This window comes from Triticum dicoccoides, chromosome 7A (genome assembly GCF_002162155.2).
Source record: "Triticum dicoccoides isolate Atlit2015 ecotype Zavitan chromosome 7A, WEW_v2.0, whole genome shotgun sequence".
Taxonomy (NCBI): domain Eukaryota; kingdom Viridiplantae; phylum Streptophyta; class Magnoliopsida; order Poales; family Poaceae; genus Triticum; species Triticum dicoccoides.
Window position 1 is genome coordinate 315889951 of NC_041392.1, and position 15272 is coordinate 315905222.

The window sequence follows — 15272 nt, forward strand, 5'->3', positions numbered from 1 at the left end:
CTTCACCTTGCTCCACAACCTGTCCTTCAAGTACTTGAATGCTCCAAATTTTTAAATACCTACTTCTGATGGCATGCCTAGATACTTATCATTCAAAGTCTCATTGGGAACATTCAGAATTCCTTTGATTTCATCTTTGACATTAGCCGGACAACCTTTACTAAAGAAGATAGTTGATTTAGCCGGATTGATTGTTTGACCTGAAGCTTGACAATATGATTCCAACAGGTTTGACACCTATGTCACCCCCTCACCATTTGCTTTGAACAACAACAGGCTATCATCTGTGAATAAGAGGTGATTGAAAGGCGGTGCCGAGGGTGCCATTTGTATCCCACCCAGTTGAGATGACTCGCTTAAATTTTTCAATAGGCCTGAAAGGCCCTCCTCTGCCAACAAAGACAAGTAAGGGGGGATTGGATCTCCCTGACAGATACCTCTGCTAGGTATGAATTCCTCTAGCTTCTTACCATTAAAAGGGACAGAATATGAAACTGAGCTAACAAGATTCATAATAATATAAACCCATATGTGAGAGAAGCCCATCTTCGGCATTATAGCTCTCAGATAATCCCATTCGACCATGTCATACGCTTTCATCATGTTCAGGTTGAGGGCACAAGGCGGTGCTTAACCGCTCTATTCCACTTCATAAAGTGCAAACATTCATATGCTACAACTATGTTATCTGTGATCAGATGCTCAGGTACGAAAGGAGACTGTTCTACCGATATGATCTCCCGAAGTACCACTTTCAAACGGTTAGCTATAACTTTGGAAGCTATCTTATAGAGGACATTACACAAGCTAATGGGGCGAAACTATGAAAGGAGCACTGGACTTTTTACCTTTGGAATCAAGACCATATATGTTTGATTTATACCTTCCGCACTTTCTTGGCCTTCGACAATTTTCAGCACAGCCGAAGTAACCCCAGCTCCACAGACCGCCCAATGTTTTTGAAAGAAGTGCGCACGAAACCCATCAGGCCCCAGCGATTTAATAGGAAACATTTGATATAGGGTTGTTTTCACCTCCTCCTCAGTATATGCCACGCCAAGCAATCTGCGCATGTCATTAGTAATCTTAGCAGAAACCGCATCCAAAACTGCTTGCATATTGGTGCAACCCTCCGACGTATACAACGTCTCATAAAAATCCGTCGTCATTGATTCCAACTCATCCACATCCTCTGTAACTTGTCCATCCGGCCATGCTAGAGCTTTAATGCGGTTCTTCTTCCGTCGCATCGACGCTCGCCGCTGAAAATATTGTGTATTTTTAGTCCCGTACGTGAGCCAGTCCACCCTTGATCTCTGCCTGTATAGAATCTGTTCTCTTTCATACATCTCTACTAGTCGGTCTGTAACTTTAATTTGTAAGTGACTAGGGCCAGTCCTTCCTGGAACGTTTTTTAGAGCTTTGACTTGGCAAACGAAGCTGTTTGATTTCTCTTCTAACACTCCCAAAAGTGTATCTGTCCCAGCTATGGAGATGCTTCCCTAAATCCTTCAGCTTCTCCTGCAACTCTACTGTCGATGCACCTTTTGGCCTGCTGCTCCATATGCTTTCCACAAAAGTGTTCAACTCAGGGTGTCGTTTCCACATTAGTTCATACCTGAAGCTTTTTGGCCGTCGTTCGTCAGCATTGTGCATAAACTTTAATACTATTGGGCCGTGATCAGGGCACACCGTTGTTACAACGCAAAAAATCCAAAGAATATGACAGCACTCCTCAGTATATGCCACGCCAAGCAATCTGCGCATGTCATTAGTAATCTTAGCAGGAACCGCATCCAAAACTGCTTGCATGTTGGTGCAACCCTCCGACGTATACAACGTCTCATAAAAATCTGTCGTCATTGATTCCAACTCATCCACATCCTCTGTAACTTTTCCATCCGGCCATGCTAGAGCTTTAATGCGGTTCTTCTTCCGTCGCATCGACGCTCGCCGCTGAAAATATTGTGTATTTTTAGTCCTATACGTGAGCCAGTCCACCCTTGATCTCTGCCTGTACAGAATCTGTTCTCTTTCATACATCTCCACTAGTCGGTCTGTAACTTTAATTTCTAAGTGACTAGGGCCAGTCCTTCCTGGAACGTTTTTTAGAGCTTTGACTTGGCAAACGAAGCTGTTTGATTTCTCTTCTAACACTCCCAAAAGTGTATCTGTCCCAGCTATGGAGATGCTTCCCTAAATCCTTCAGCTTCTCCTGCAACTCTGCTGTCGATGCACCTTTTGGCCTGCTGCTCCATGTGCTTTCCACAAAAGTGTTCAACTCAGGGTGTCGTTTCCACATTAGTTCATACCTGAAGCTTTTTGGCCGTCGTTCGTCAGCATTGTGCATAAACTTTAATACTATTGGGCCGTGATCAGGGCTCACCGTTGTTACAACGCAAAAAATCCAAAGAAAATGACAGCATTAGGAGGAATCGAACATGTGCCCTCGCGAATCTAACACATACAGCTAGCCACTTGAGCTGTAGACGCCAGATGGTCAAAGGATAACATGAAACTTTAAGAACAGACAATAGAATAATGTATTTAAAACTCAAACATTTTTAAAATTTCCAGCACATTTTGAAAAACGTGAATATTTTTCAAAATTCCTGAACATGCTTTGAAAACCTGAACATTTTTTGAATAGGTGAGCAAAATTCGAAAACAGGGACAATGTTTTAGATTCAGAACAAAAAATTTAAACTGAGAACAATTGGAAAATCCTACACAAAATTGGCGAACATTTTCATTTAGATGAACAAAATATTGAAATGGGAACTTTTATCTAAACTCATTTTCTGAAACCGCGAACATTTTTTGAATTTGTAAAAAAAATCAAAACGGAAACAACTTTCGAAATACATGAACAAAATTCAAAAACAAGAACTTTTTTTGAAATTTGTCAACAATTTTTTAAAACAGAAACAATTTTTGGAATCCCGAACAATTTTGGAAAATGAGAACGTTTCTTGAAATGGACGGATTTGTTTTTGAAAATGCAAACATTATTTGAATTTATGACAATTTTTGAAAAACAACTATGTTTTAAAAAATTTCACATTTTTTAAAATGACAAACAATTTTTAAGTTTCTGAACAATTTTCAAAACATGAACTTTTAAAAAAATAAAAATATACTTGAAAAGTAGAAAAGGAAAAGAAAAGGTAGAAGCATGTACTTGTTTCCAAAATAAATTTTAAAAAGGTGAATTTTCGAAGTATTTCGTAAACATGAATATTTTTCTAATTTGTGAACAAAATTTTAAAATAAAGAACATATTTTGAATTTTTAGAACAAATTGAGAAATGAAGAAGAATTCTGAAAATCCCAAACAAATTTGAAATGCGAATAATTTTGAACAAGTGGACAAAAAATTGGAGACAAGAAAACTTTTTGAATTTGTGAACAAGTTTCTAAAAGAGGAACATTTTTTGAAGTCCCAGTCATTATTTGAAAAGTTCTGATAAATTTTGCACAAAAATATTCTTAACAATTGTGAAAAACACTCCGAACAAGTTTTGAAATCCCTGAAGAATTTTTTAAAACTGCAAAACATTTTTTGAATTTCTGATTTTTTTTAAAAAAAATCTTTGGGTTTCATCTCCGTAAAAGTGCAAAACATTTTAAAAGTTCCTATATTGTAAGGTGATACCTGGGGAGAGTGTTGTCCCTCAGCATAAGCTAGTGGTTGCTGACTTTCGCTTTTCGGATCTGTGTTAGTGGGATAAGTGTGCCAAAGTTGCTAGAACGAAGTGGTGGAAAGTCAAGGGGGAGGTAGCTCTGGCATTCAAGGAGAGGGTCATTATGGAGGGCCCTTGGGTGGAAGGAGGGGATACGAACAATGAGTGGATGAAGATGACGACTTGCATTCGTAAGGTGGCCTCGTAGGAGTTTGGAGTGTCCAAGGGAAGGAGAAGCGAAGCTAAAGATACTTGATGGTGGAATCATGATGTCTAGAAGGCAATTAAGGAGAAGAAAGATTGTTTTAGACTCCTATGCCTGGATAGGAGTGCAGTCAATATAGAGAAGTACAAGATGGTGAAGAAGGTCGCAAAGCGAGCTGTCAGTGAAGCAAGGGGTTCGGTGTATGAGGAGCTCTACCAACGGCTAGGCATGAAGGAGGGTGAAAGGGACATCTATAAGATGGCCAAGCTCCGCGAGAGGAAGACGAGGGATGTTGGCCAATTCAAATGCATCAAGGACGGAGTATACCAACTCCTGGTGAAGGACAAGGAGATTAAGCATAGATGGCGGGAGTACTTCGACAAGCTGTTAAATAGGGAGAATGAGAGTTCTACCATTGAACTGGACGACTCCTTTGATGTGACCAGCATGCATTTTATGCGGCGAATCTAGGAGTCTGAGGTCAAGAAGGCTTTAATAAGGATGAAAGGAGACAAGGCGATGGGTCCTGATTGTATCCCCATTGAGGTGTGGAAAGGCCTCGGGGACTGATACGTCTCCAACGTATCTATAATTTTTTATTGTTCATTGCTACTATATTATCTGTTTTGGATGTTAATGGACTTTATTTTACACTTTTATATTATTTTTGGGACTAACCTACTAACCCAAGGCCCAGTGCAAATTGCTGTTGTTTTTGCCTATTTCAGTGTTTCGCAAAAAAGGAATATCAAATGGAATGAAACCTTCGGGAGAGTTATTTTTGGAACAAACGTGATCCAGAGGACTTGGAGTGGACGTCAAGAAACAAACGAGGAGTCCACGAGGCAGGGGGCGCGCCCTCCCCCTCGTGGGCCCCTCATGGCTCAACTGACCTACTTCTTCCTCCTATATATACTCATATACACTGAAAACAACCCGGGGCACCACGAAACCCTCTTTCCACCGCCGCAACCTTCTGTACCCAAGAGATCCCATCTTGGGGCCTTTTCCGGAGCTCCGTCGGAGGGGGCATCAATCACGGAGGGCCTCTACATCAACTCCATGGCCTCTCCGGTGATGTGTGAGTAGTTTACTTCAGACCTTCGGGTCCATAGTTATTAGCTAGATGGCTTCTTCTCTCTCTTTGGATCTCAATACAAAGCTCTCCTCAATCTTCTTGGAGATCTATTCAATGTAACTCTTTTTGCGGTGTGTTTGTCGAGATCCGATGAATTGCGGGTTTATGATCAAGTCTATCTATGAACAATATTTGATTCTTCTCTGAAATCTTTTATGTATGATTGGTTATCTTTGCAAGTCTCTTTGAATTATCAGTTTGGTTTGGCCTACTAGATTTATCTTTCTTGCAACGGGAGAAGTGCTTAGCTTTGTGTTCAGTCTTGCGGTGTCCTTTCCTAGTGACAGTAGGGGTAGCAAGGCACGTATTGTATTGTTGCCATCGAGGATAAAAAGATGGGGTTTATATCATATTGCTTGAGTTTATCCCTCTACATCATGTCATCTTACCAAATGCGTTACTCTGTTCTTATGAACTTAATACTCTAGATGCATGCTGGATAGCGGTCGATGTCTAGAGTAATAGTAGTAGATGTAGACAGGAGTCGGTCTACTTGTCACAGACGTGATGCCTATATACATGATCATGCCTAGATATTCTCATAATTATTCGCTTTTCTATCAATTGCTCGACAATAATTTGTTCACCCACCGTAATACTTATGCTATCTTGAGAGAAGCCACTAGTGAAACCTATGGCCCCCGGGTCTATCTTTTATCATATAAGTCTCCAATCTATTTTATTTTGCAATCTTTACTTTTAATCTTTATCATAGAAATACCAAAAATATTATCTTATCATCTCTATCAGATCTCACTCTTGTAAGTGACCGTGAAGGGATTGACAACCCCTTTATCGCGTTGGTTGCGAGGTTCTTATTTGTTTGCGTAGGAATGAGGGACTTGCGTGTGGCTTCCTACTGGATTGATACCTTGGTTCTCAAAACTGAGGGAAATACTTACGCTACTTTGCTGCATCATCCTTTCCTCTTCAAGGGAAAACCAACGCAGTGCTCAAGAGGTAGCAATGACATAGCGATAGTATGGCTAACCAAGCTTTTCAACCACATTTTTCGGGCAAACAAGATGCCAGAAGAATGGAGACGGAGTATATTAGTACCAGTCTTTAAGAACAAGGGGGGTGTTCAGAGTTGTACTAATTACCGTAGAATTAAGCTAGTAATCCATACAATGAAGGCATGGGAGAGAGTCATTGAGCATCGCTTAAGAATAATGACAAGTGTGACCAAAAATTAGTTTGTTTCATGCTTGGGAGGTCGATCATGGAAGCCATTTTCTTGGTATGACAACTTATGGAGAGATACATGGAGCAAAAGATGGACTTGCATATGGTGTTCATTGACTTGGAGAAGGCCTATTGATATGGGACGCCTCAGAAACGATCTGTCACAGCAACAAACTCACTAAAAACTTGTTTCAACAAACTTGTTTCTCTCGAGTGGCAAGAACAAGAGGAAACACTCTCAGATAAAGTGCAGCGGATAGCTAGCTTGGACTAAAAGGATGCAACCCAAACCATGAAACTTGTGAACCTAAGAAGAATCACAAGAGGGAACCACAAGGATCCTATATGAATTGAACACATGTCCTCCAATCCACACACACGAGCTAACACTCAACGATACTAGTGCTCACAGCACAACACAACCTCACCGGAAGTCTACAAACATAAACTCAGAAAACTCATCCCCCGTTCACATGGAACGGCTGGGGAGTATTTATACTAGAAGCATGTAACGCCCTCGATGCGGCTATATCTCCCACGTGTCGAAGCACGACTTAGAGGCATAACCGCATTGAAAGCAATGTCACAAGTGAGGTAATCTTCACACAACCCATGTAATACATAAGGGAAAGAGATACATAGTTGGCTTACAATCGCCACTTTACACAATTACATGAATAAAGCATTACATCAACCAGATACAATCAAGATCCGACTACGGAACCAAAATAAAAGAAGACTACCCCAAAAGCTACACAGATCCCCGATCGTCCCGACTGGGCTCCACTACTGATCAACTAGAACAAGACAACACAAGGACAAGATCTTCATTGAGATCCTCCTTGATCTTGGTTGCGTCATCTGCTCGGTTCAATGGCACCTGCAAGCTGGTTTTGGAAGTATCTGTGAGTCACGGGGACTGAGCAATCTCACACCCTCGCGATCAAGACTATTTAAGCTTATAGGTAGGGAAAAGGTATGAGGTGGAGCTGCAGCAAGCGACTAGCATATTTGGTGGCTAAAATATTCACAGAAGAGAGCGAGAAGAGAAGGCAAAAGCATGGTCGAGAAACTATGATCAAGAAGTGATCCTAGAACAACCTACGTCAAGCATAACTCCAACACCGTGTTCACTTCCCGGACTCCGCCGAGAAGAGACCATCACGGTTACACACGCGGTTGATGTATTTTAATTAAGATCAACTTCAGGTTTCCTACAACCGGACATTAACAAATTCCCATCTGCCCATAACCGCGGGCACGGCTTTCAAAAGTTCAAATCCCTGCAGGGGTGTCCCAACTTAGCCCATCACAAGCTCTCACAGTCAATGAAGGATATTCCTTCTAGCGGGAAGACCCGATCAGACTCGGCATCCCGGTTACAAGACATCCTCGACAATGGTAAAACAAGTCCAGCAAGACCGCCCGATGCGCCGACATCCTGAAAGGAGCTGCACATATCTCGTTCTCAGGGCAACACCGGATAGGTCAAGCTACGAGTAAAACCAGCCCTCAAGTTTCGTTGAGGTGGCCCCGCAGGCTGCCCACTTCGGACCAACACTTAGACAAGCACTAGCCCGGGGGGGTTAAAATAAAGATAACCCTTGGGCTGGCCTAACCCAAGGGAAAAAGAGGCTAGGTGGTGAATGGTAAAACCAAGGTTGGTCCTTGCTGGAGGAGTTTTATTCAAAGCGAACTGTCAAGGGGTTCCCATTATAACCCAACCGCGTAAGGAACGCAAAATCCGGGAACATAACACCGATATGATGGAAACTAGGGCGGCAAGAGTGGAACAAAACACCAGGCATAAGGCCGAGCCTTCCACCCTTTACCAAGTATACAGATGCATTAATTAGATAAGAGATATGGTGATATCCCAACAAGTAAACATGTTCCAACAAGGAACACCATCTCCATCTTCCAACAAGGAACAAACTTTAATCTTCACCTGCAACTAACAACGCTATAAGAGGGGCTGAGCAAAGCGATAACATAGCCAAACAACGGTTTGCTAGGACAAGGTGGGTTAGAGGCTTGGCTCAACAATATGGGACACATGATAAGCAAGTGGTAGGTATCGCAGCATAGGCATAGCAAAAGAGCGAGCAACTAGCAAGCAAAGATAGAAGTGATTTCGAGGGTATGGTCATCTTGCCTGAAATCCCGCAAGGAAGACGAATGAGTCCACGAAGAAGACAAATGGACGTAGACGAACGGGTCCTCACAAACGCGACATTACCGGAACAAAACCGAAGAAGCAACACCAGAAAGAAGCACACAACATAGTAAACAAACCACACATGAACATGGTATGATATGCGGGATGTGATATGTGATGCATATGCATGATTTGGAAAGGAATTATTTAACATGGCCTCAACTTGGAAATCCAAGAGTGACACTGGAAAGGTGAGGTGATTTCGGTTGAAATTGATATAAAGATCACCGGAATCAGATGCACGGTTTGGAAATGGCAAGCAAAACAAATATGGCATCGGTCTGCGATAATCAGCAAGTAGCCATCTAAATGCATCAAGATAAATATGCTACAACACTCAAACATGGCAACAAGATACATGGAAGGGATCCACTCATGATGCTTGACAAAAGATGAACACTGATCTACGGCTAATTCACTCATTAACAGGTTCAAACAAGCATGGCAAAAGTGCAAATGATAACAGGTTTCAGACTTGGTAAAATTAACACAAGTCTGGAATTTATCATCAGGAAGCACACTTTAGAGCATAAAACTACATGCTTCAGGAACTTAACATGGCAAAGCAAGGCATGGCATGAAGCTACTCAAAGCACTTAACAAAAGTTCCTTAGTCATCTTAAGCCAAAAGGGAACAGAAAATACAAATGCAAGCATGTGAACATGGCAAAAACATAAACAGATTCAGACTTAGTAAAAAAACTGGAGCATGCAAAACAGTTAACAAGTAGGCATGTTTACGAGCTCGATGCACTCATTACAAAGCATGGAATGAAAAACTAATACACCCATCAAGAAGACATGGCATAGAAGCTAGACATGGCAAGAACAACAACATAGCACGCACGGATCAATAGCAACATCCTCGGCAAAATCGTTAAACATGTCAACAATCTGTCAGGGTTCACGATATAGCAAAAGTAGAGCTCGATTGACTCAAGATATGTTACTCCATAAATGCAAACAAAGACATGGATGGATAGAGCACCACAATATTAACAAAACATCCTTACTGATCATCCTCAAAAGAGGCACGGATCACTAGGAAACAACATGAACATATGGCATAACGACAAAAACAGAACAAGGACTTAGTGAAATTCTAAGTCTCTAAAATCAGCATTACCGATTACACTACTTTGCAAGCTTGTGCTAGTCACCCCAAATATCACAAAAATACATGGCAAGCACCTCTGTAAAGATGGCATGGCATTTAACAAAACATATGTAGAGCTCAGGATCATAGCATGCACACATTAAACATGACAAAAATGACAAAATGTCATTTGATGAAACAGATCTGACAAATTCCTCACATAGCCCTCTTCCAACAGCATTTCGAGCATCAAGATGAGCTTAAATGAAAATGATGCAATGAGATGAAATGATGTACTCGTCGAGGCAAACATTTTGATATGCTACACGCACAAATCAGAGCTACGATTATGAAGTTACGATGCGATGAAGATGCCAAAAAAATAGGGGACTTAGAGAAATATAGCCTCTCGAGAAAAAAACATCAGACCGGAGGGAGTGGATCTGGGTCTGGAGAAGATGGGTTGCGGTGGGCCTTGGCGCGGGATCTGGCCCACGCGAGCGGTCAGCGGTCGCCGCTGGGATGAAATCCTGCTCGCACCCGAGCAGGACCATGGCGACGGCGGCCAACGGCGCCGACGACCGGCCGCGAGCACAGGGACGGCCAGGACGGACGGGAATGGGCGGATCCGGGCCTGGGGACCCCGGATCCGGCGAGGCTCGAAGACGAGGGGGCCGGCGACGAGGTATGGCGATGGCGGCAAGATCCGGTGAGGGCGGCGAAGATGGCTGCGCCGGAGAACGAGGCGGCCGGTGGCGAGGGGTTGCGGCGGCGCGGCGAGGGTCGGTGGCGGCGCTGCGGAGGCACTGGGCGGCGTGCGGGGCGGAGCTCACGCAGGAAGCGGCGGCCCGACTCGGGCCCGGGGAGGGCCGGATCTGGGCTCCGCCGGGCCCCGACGAAGTGGGCGCGGCGCGCGGCGACGTGGCGCGCCTGGAGTGTCTGAGACGGCGGGATTTGGTGACGTGTCGCAACGCTATTGGCCGGGCGACGTGGCTGGAGGCGGTGGATGCGTCCGGCGGCGGAGTGGACATGTCCGGCGTGGCGCGGAGGGAAAATCTAGGGTTTCGTCCGCGAAAATGAACGGGGTGCACATATTTATAGGTAGAGGGAGCTAGGAGAGTCCAAATGAGGTGCGGTTTTTGGCCACGCGATCGTGATCGAACGACCAAGATGATGGAGGAGGTTTAGGTGGGTTTTGGGCCACTTTGGAGGGGTGTTGGGCTGCAACACACACGAGGCCTTTTCGGTCCCTCGGTTAACTGTTGGAGTATCAAACGAAGTCCAAATGGCACGAAACTTGACAGGCGGTCTACCGGTAGTAAACCAAGGCCGCATGGCAAGTCTCGGTCCAATCCGAAAATGTTTAACACCCGCACACGAAAAGAGGTAGAAAGGGACACTGGGTGACATAGGAGCGCAGGATTGCAAAACGGACAACGTGGAAAATGCTCGGATGCATGAGACGAACATGTATGCAAATGAAATGCAGATGATGACATGATAAGAGATGCATGACATGCAAGAAAAGACAACGCAACAACACCGAATAATTAGAGGACACCTGGCAGATCGGTCTCGGGGGGTTACAACACTCCACCACTACAAGAGGATCTCGTCCCGAGATCTAGAATGGCATCGGAGGGAAAAGCGGAAGGGAAAGAGAAGCGGTAAAACTAAGTTGCTTCTTTGACAAACGAGTGAGACCACAGAACCTTGCAAAGGTTAAGCCATTTCGAGAAAAGAATACAACGGAGATGACGAAGCTGAAAACACTCCGTTAGAAAAGAGGAACAAGGGAGAATAACTTTGAGCAACACTCCAATTGAAAAGAAAAGGAATTGAATAGGAACTTGATAAGATGAGAAGATACTTGATGAAATCACAATACACTGCCTCCGTAACTATTGAATGAATGGAACAAGGGGTAAGAAAGATCTCGGACAGCACTCCGGTTTAAAAGAGATGAAAAACTTGATAAAATGAAAGAGCTTGAGCAAAGGGACACAATACTCCAGTTAAAAGGATAAGCACGATCAAAACATGGTCCTGACAATCTGAGAAGATGGGTTGAGGAGAGCAACATCACAATGCCTCCGGAACGGAAGAATGGAATGGAATGAACGAAGGGAAACAAGATCTTGAGAGAGCACACTTACAACAAATGCTAGAACGGAGTTGCTGGAAAACCAACAACGAAAAGAATAAGCTTGATATGGTCTTATGGGATACATCTCAAAATATGAGGTGACAACCTGTGTCGGGGGACTGATCCACGAACACCTATGGGATCGGCGGGCCGAGTCCCTTTCGATTCGGTGAGGGCGGAGGCCGTGCAAAGAGCGGATCGAGGCGAGGCACGCGAGCAGTTTACCCAGGTTCGGGCCGCACGGATGCGTAAAACCCTACTCCTGCTTTGTGGTTTGTATTGATTTCTTGCTCGGGAGCGCGGAGTGCTACAGTACACACCAGCAGCTAACGAGACCAAGCGGGAGTGTTCTCCGAACTAGCTAACTAGCTAGCCCGTTCACCAGCCAACCTCCTCTACGTTGCGCATGGGCCACCTTTTATATGCTCAAGGGGTCACCGACAGGTGGCAACGTAGACAAGGGTAAAAATGGAAAGGTGCTGCGGTAGGTACAGCTACCTGCTACAGTGTATCATACCTAACCCTGACGGCAGGGGACAAGGGCATTAAATGCCCGTCTGTGTCGCCTAAACAGTGCAAAAGGGACCGCCAGGGACGCCACCGCTTGCCATGATGGCAATCTTGTCAGCGCCGCTTGCCACCGCGCACCCCTGGCTGCACAGCCTCCCGCCACGTATGCCTGGAAGGGTCCCAGAGCGACACGTTGGTGGATGTGCTGGAGCGCGGGTGCGGAGTGGTGGCTTGCCGCGGCAAGCGCCTTGCCGTGGTTGTTGTCTTGTCGCGTCCGGGAGTTTGTCGCTCACCGGGCCTTGCCGGGACGCATGGCGCGTCGCGGCAAGTTCCTTGAGGTGCCTTGGGTGGCCTTCCCGGCAAGCTCCTCTGGCCGGGGTCTTGAGATGCTTTTGTTGCCTTTCCCGGCAAGCTCCTCTTGCCGGGGTCTTGTCTCCTTGACTTGGATATTTTGTTCTTGAATGGCTCCAAAGGAACTACGGAGGACCTTGGCGGTCACCCGGCAAGCCTTGCCGCGGGACGCTGCGACTGCCCGTGCACAAGTTCGGGGTACTAGGGTACCCCTACTCTAGTACACCGACAGGAGCCCCCGGGCCTGGGCCATACACGGTGCCGAGCGCTGTTGGGCCAGGCCCAAAACAGGGCACGGGCACGCGCGGCCTAGGTTACGCCGTATCTCTCTCCGTATCCACCGCGCCCTCCCCGAATGGCACGCGTTGAATGCGGCGTCGTGGGAGAGATCGTGGGTGGTTTCTTTATTTGGAAATGCGAAACGTCCGTCCCCTCCCTCTTTATAAGCAGAGGAAACAGGGGCAGCTCGCCCATTTGCCAGTTGCTGCTTCCAATCTCAGAAATCTCCGCCGCTCCCTCGCCTTCCCAAAGCTGAGAAAGGGAGAGCAGCGCTCCGCCCCCCATCGCCACCAGCACCACTAACGCCGTCGACCTCCTCCACCACTTCCGCCATGGCTCCAAAAGCCGACAAGGGGAAGGGCGTGAAGTCGTTCGAGGCGCAGCGGCTTGCGGCGCTGCGGAAGGAGCGGGCCGTCCCCCCCCCCAAGCTTGCCGCGAAGGAGCTGAGGGAGAAATTCTACCTCTTCTGGTCGACGGAGACGCGTGCGCATCCGCGTACGAAGGTACTCCCCACCGCCGCTTGGAAGAAGGCCCCAAGCGGATACCCTTTCTTCGCCTTGTTCTTCTACTGCGGGCTCTGCCCGCCCTTCTCTGAATTCTTCTGCGACATCATGAATACCTACGGATTCCACCTCCTTGACTTCACCCCCAATGCCGTTCTGACCATGGCAGTTTTCGCACATCTCTGCGAAAACTTTGTCGGAGTCCATCCCAAGTAGCCCTCTTCCGCCACTTCTTCATACCCCGAGTAGAGAGAGGAGAGCCTCTATCCGGCGGAATCGCCTGGATCTCAAGGGCCGGCAAGAAGGAAACGTATCTGGAGGGAGAATTCCGCGGCAAGTGGGAGGAATGGAGAGCAGACTGGTGCTGGATTGACGAGGAGAACCCGCAGCCATTCACCACCCGGCGCAAAACCCCAGTAGCACGCGGCAGCGATTGGAGTGACGTGGCCCCGGAAGACGACAGGCTGAAGATTGCTGTCACCCGGATCCTACGCCTCAGGCTTGCCGGGCTTACTGTAGGCGCTGTTGGCGCAGACTTTCTTCGCCGCCGCATCGCCCCCCTGCAGGAACGGGGGAGGCCCACTTGGGAGTTCAAGAATGCGGCAGATATCATGAGTCTGCGCCCGGGCCTCAACTACAACTTCACTGTCCTGGAGCTCAACGCGATGCTGCAGGAGCTGTTCAAGTATGACCCCCAACATCCCGAGGTTTTCAGGTTGCCGGGGGGGCGTCGTTCCGCTGTGCAACAATTCCTCGCTCGACCGCATCCGTGCAATGATGCCGCAGTGCGACTCGCATGGAATTGTGCCAACTTGGCAGGAGCCCGTAGACGACATTGTGCAGCAGTTCTTCGATGACTTGGTGGAAGTGCCGATCCGCTCTGACGAGAAGGATGGCCTCACCCGCGACACCACCGATGCGGAGATGGCACTCATCGCCACTAGGCTGGAAGAGGCGGCGGCAGCCGCAACCGCGGGCGACTTTGGATTCACCGTGGAGGAGGCAGATGCAGCAGAGGCGGCAAGCCGTGCCGAGCGAGGGGAGCCCACCGGCAAGAAGGAGCTTGCCGGGCGTGACGCCGAGCCGAGCGAGCCCGCCAGGGATACGAGCGGCTCGCTGGACATCAACTCTTCTTCCTCCTCATCTTCAGGCAGCTCGCTGCAAGCAGAGCCTCCATCCCCACCAAGAAGGCGTCTCCGCAAGGCCGGTGACGTGGCGGAGTGGCAAGCGGGTCAACAGTCGCCACACCGCGTGACACACTCCACCGCGGCAAACACCGTTGCCGCGGGAGCGCCTCATGCTGCGACGGCAACTGGAGCGGAGTCTAGCCTGACCACCGCTTCAGTTCCCGCCGCTGCTCACGCCGCGCCGGCAGCCGGAGCCGGGTCGTCTCAGACCACCGCCACTGCTCCCGCCAAGCGGCCAAGGGAAGCTTCTCCTCCGCCTCCTCGAGCCGGGCGCGCGCCGGACTTTGACTTCTCCGCGTTCAGCTCCGACGAGGAAGAAGAAGAAGAGTAAGCTTCTCTTGTTGTACTTGCGTTTCTTCAATCCTTGCTGTTTGTCTTGTTTCTCACTTGTTTTTCTCTATACTTGTTCCTCTTTAGGACTCTGGCCCAGAGAGCAGCAAAGAGGGCCAAGGCCCCGGTGATCGTCATCGAGGACGAACCCACCGCGACGGCGGGGGGCGCGCCCGAGACAACCTTGCCGGACCCGGCAACCCTTCTCCAGAGCAGCCCCCAGCGTAAGTATATGGTTTGCTTTCCGTTGTGAGGTGCGCATGGGTACTCTTTCTTTGCTGATATTTGATTGCTGATTTGTGTAGGAGCAGAGCAGCCCCACCAGGAGCCAAGGGAGGATCTCCCGACAAGGGGGAACTCTCCGGCAAGGGAGGGCTTCCCGGTAAGGGAGAAGTCTCCGGCAAGGGAGGGTTCTCCGGCAAGGGACAGCACCAGCGGCCC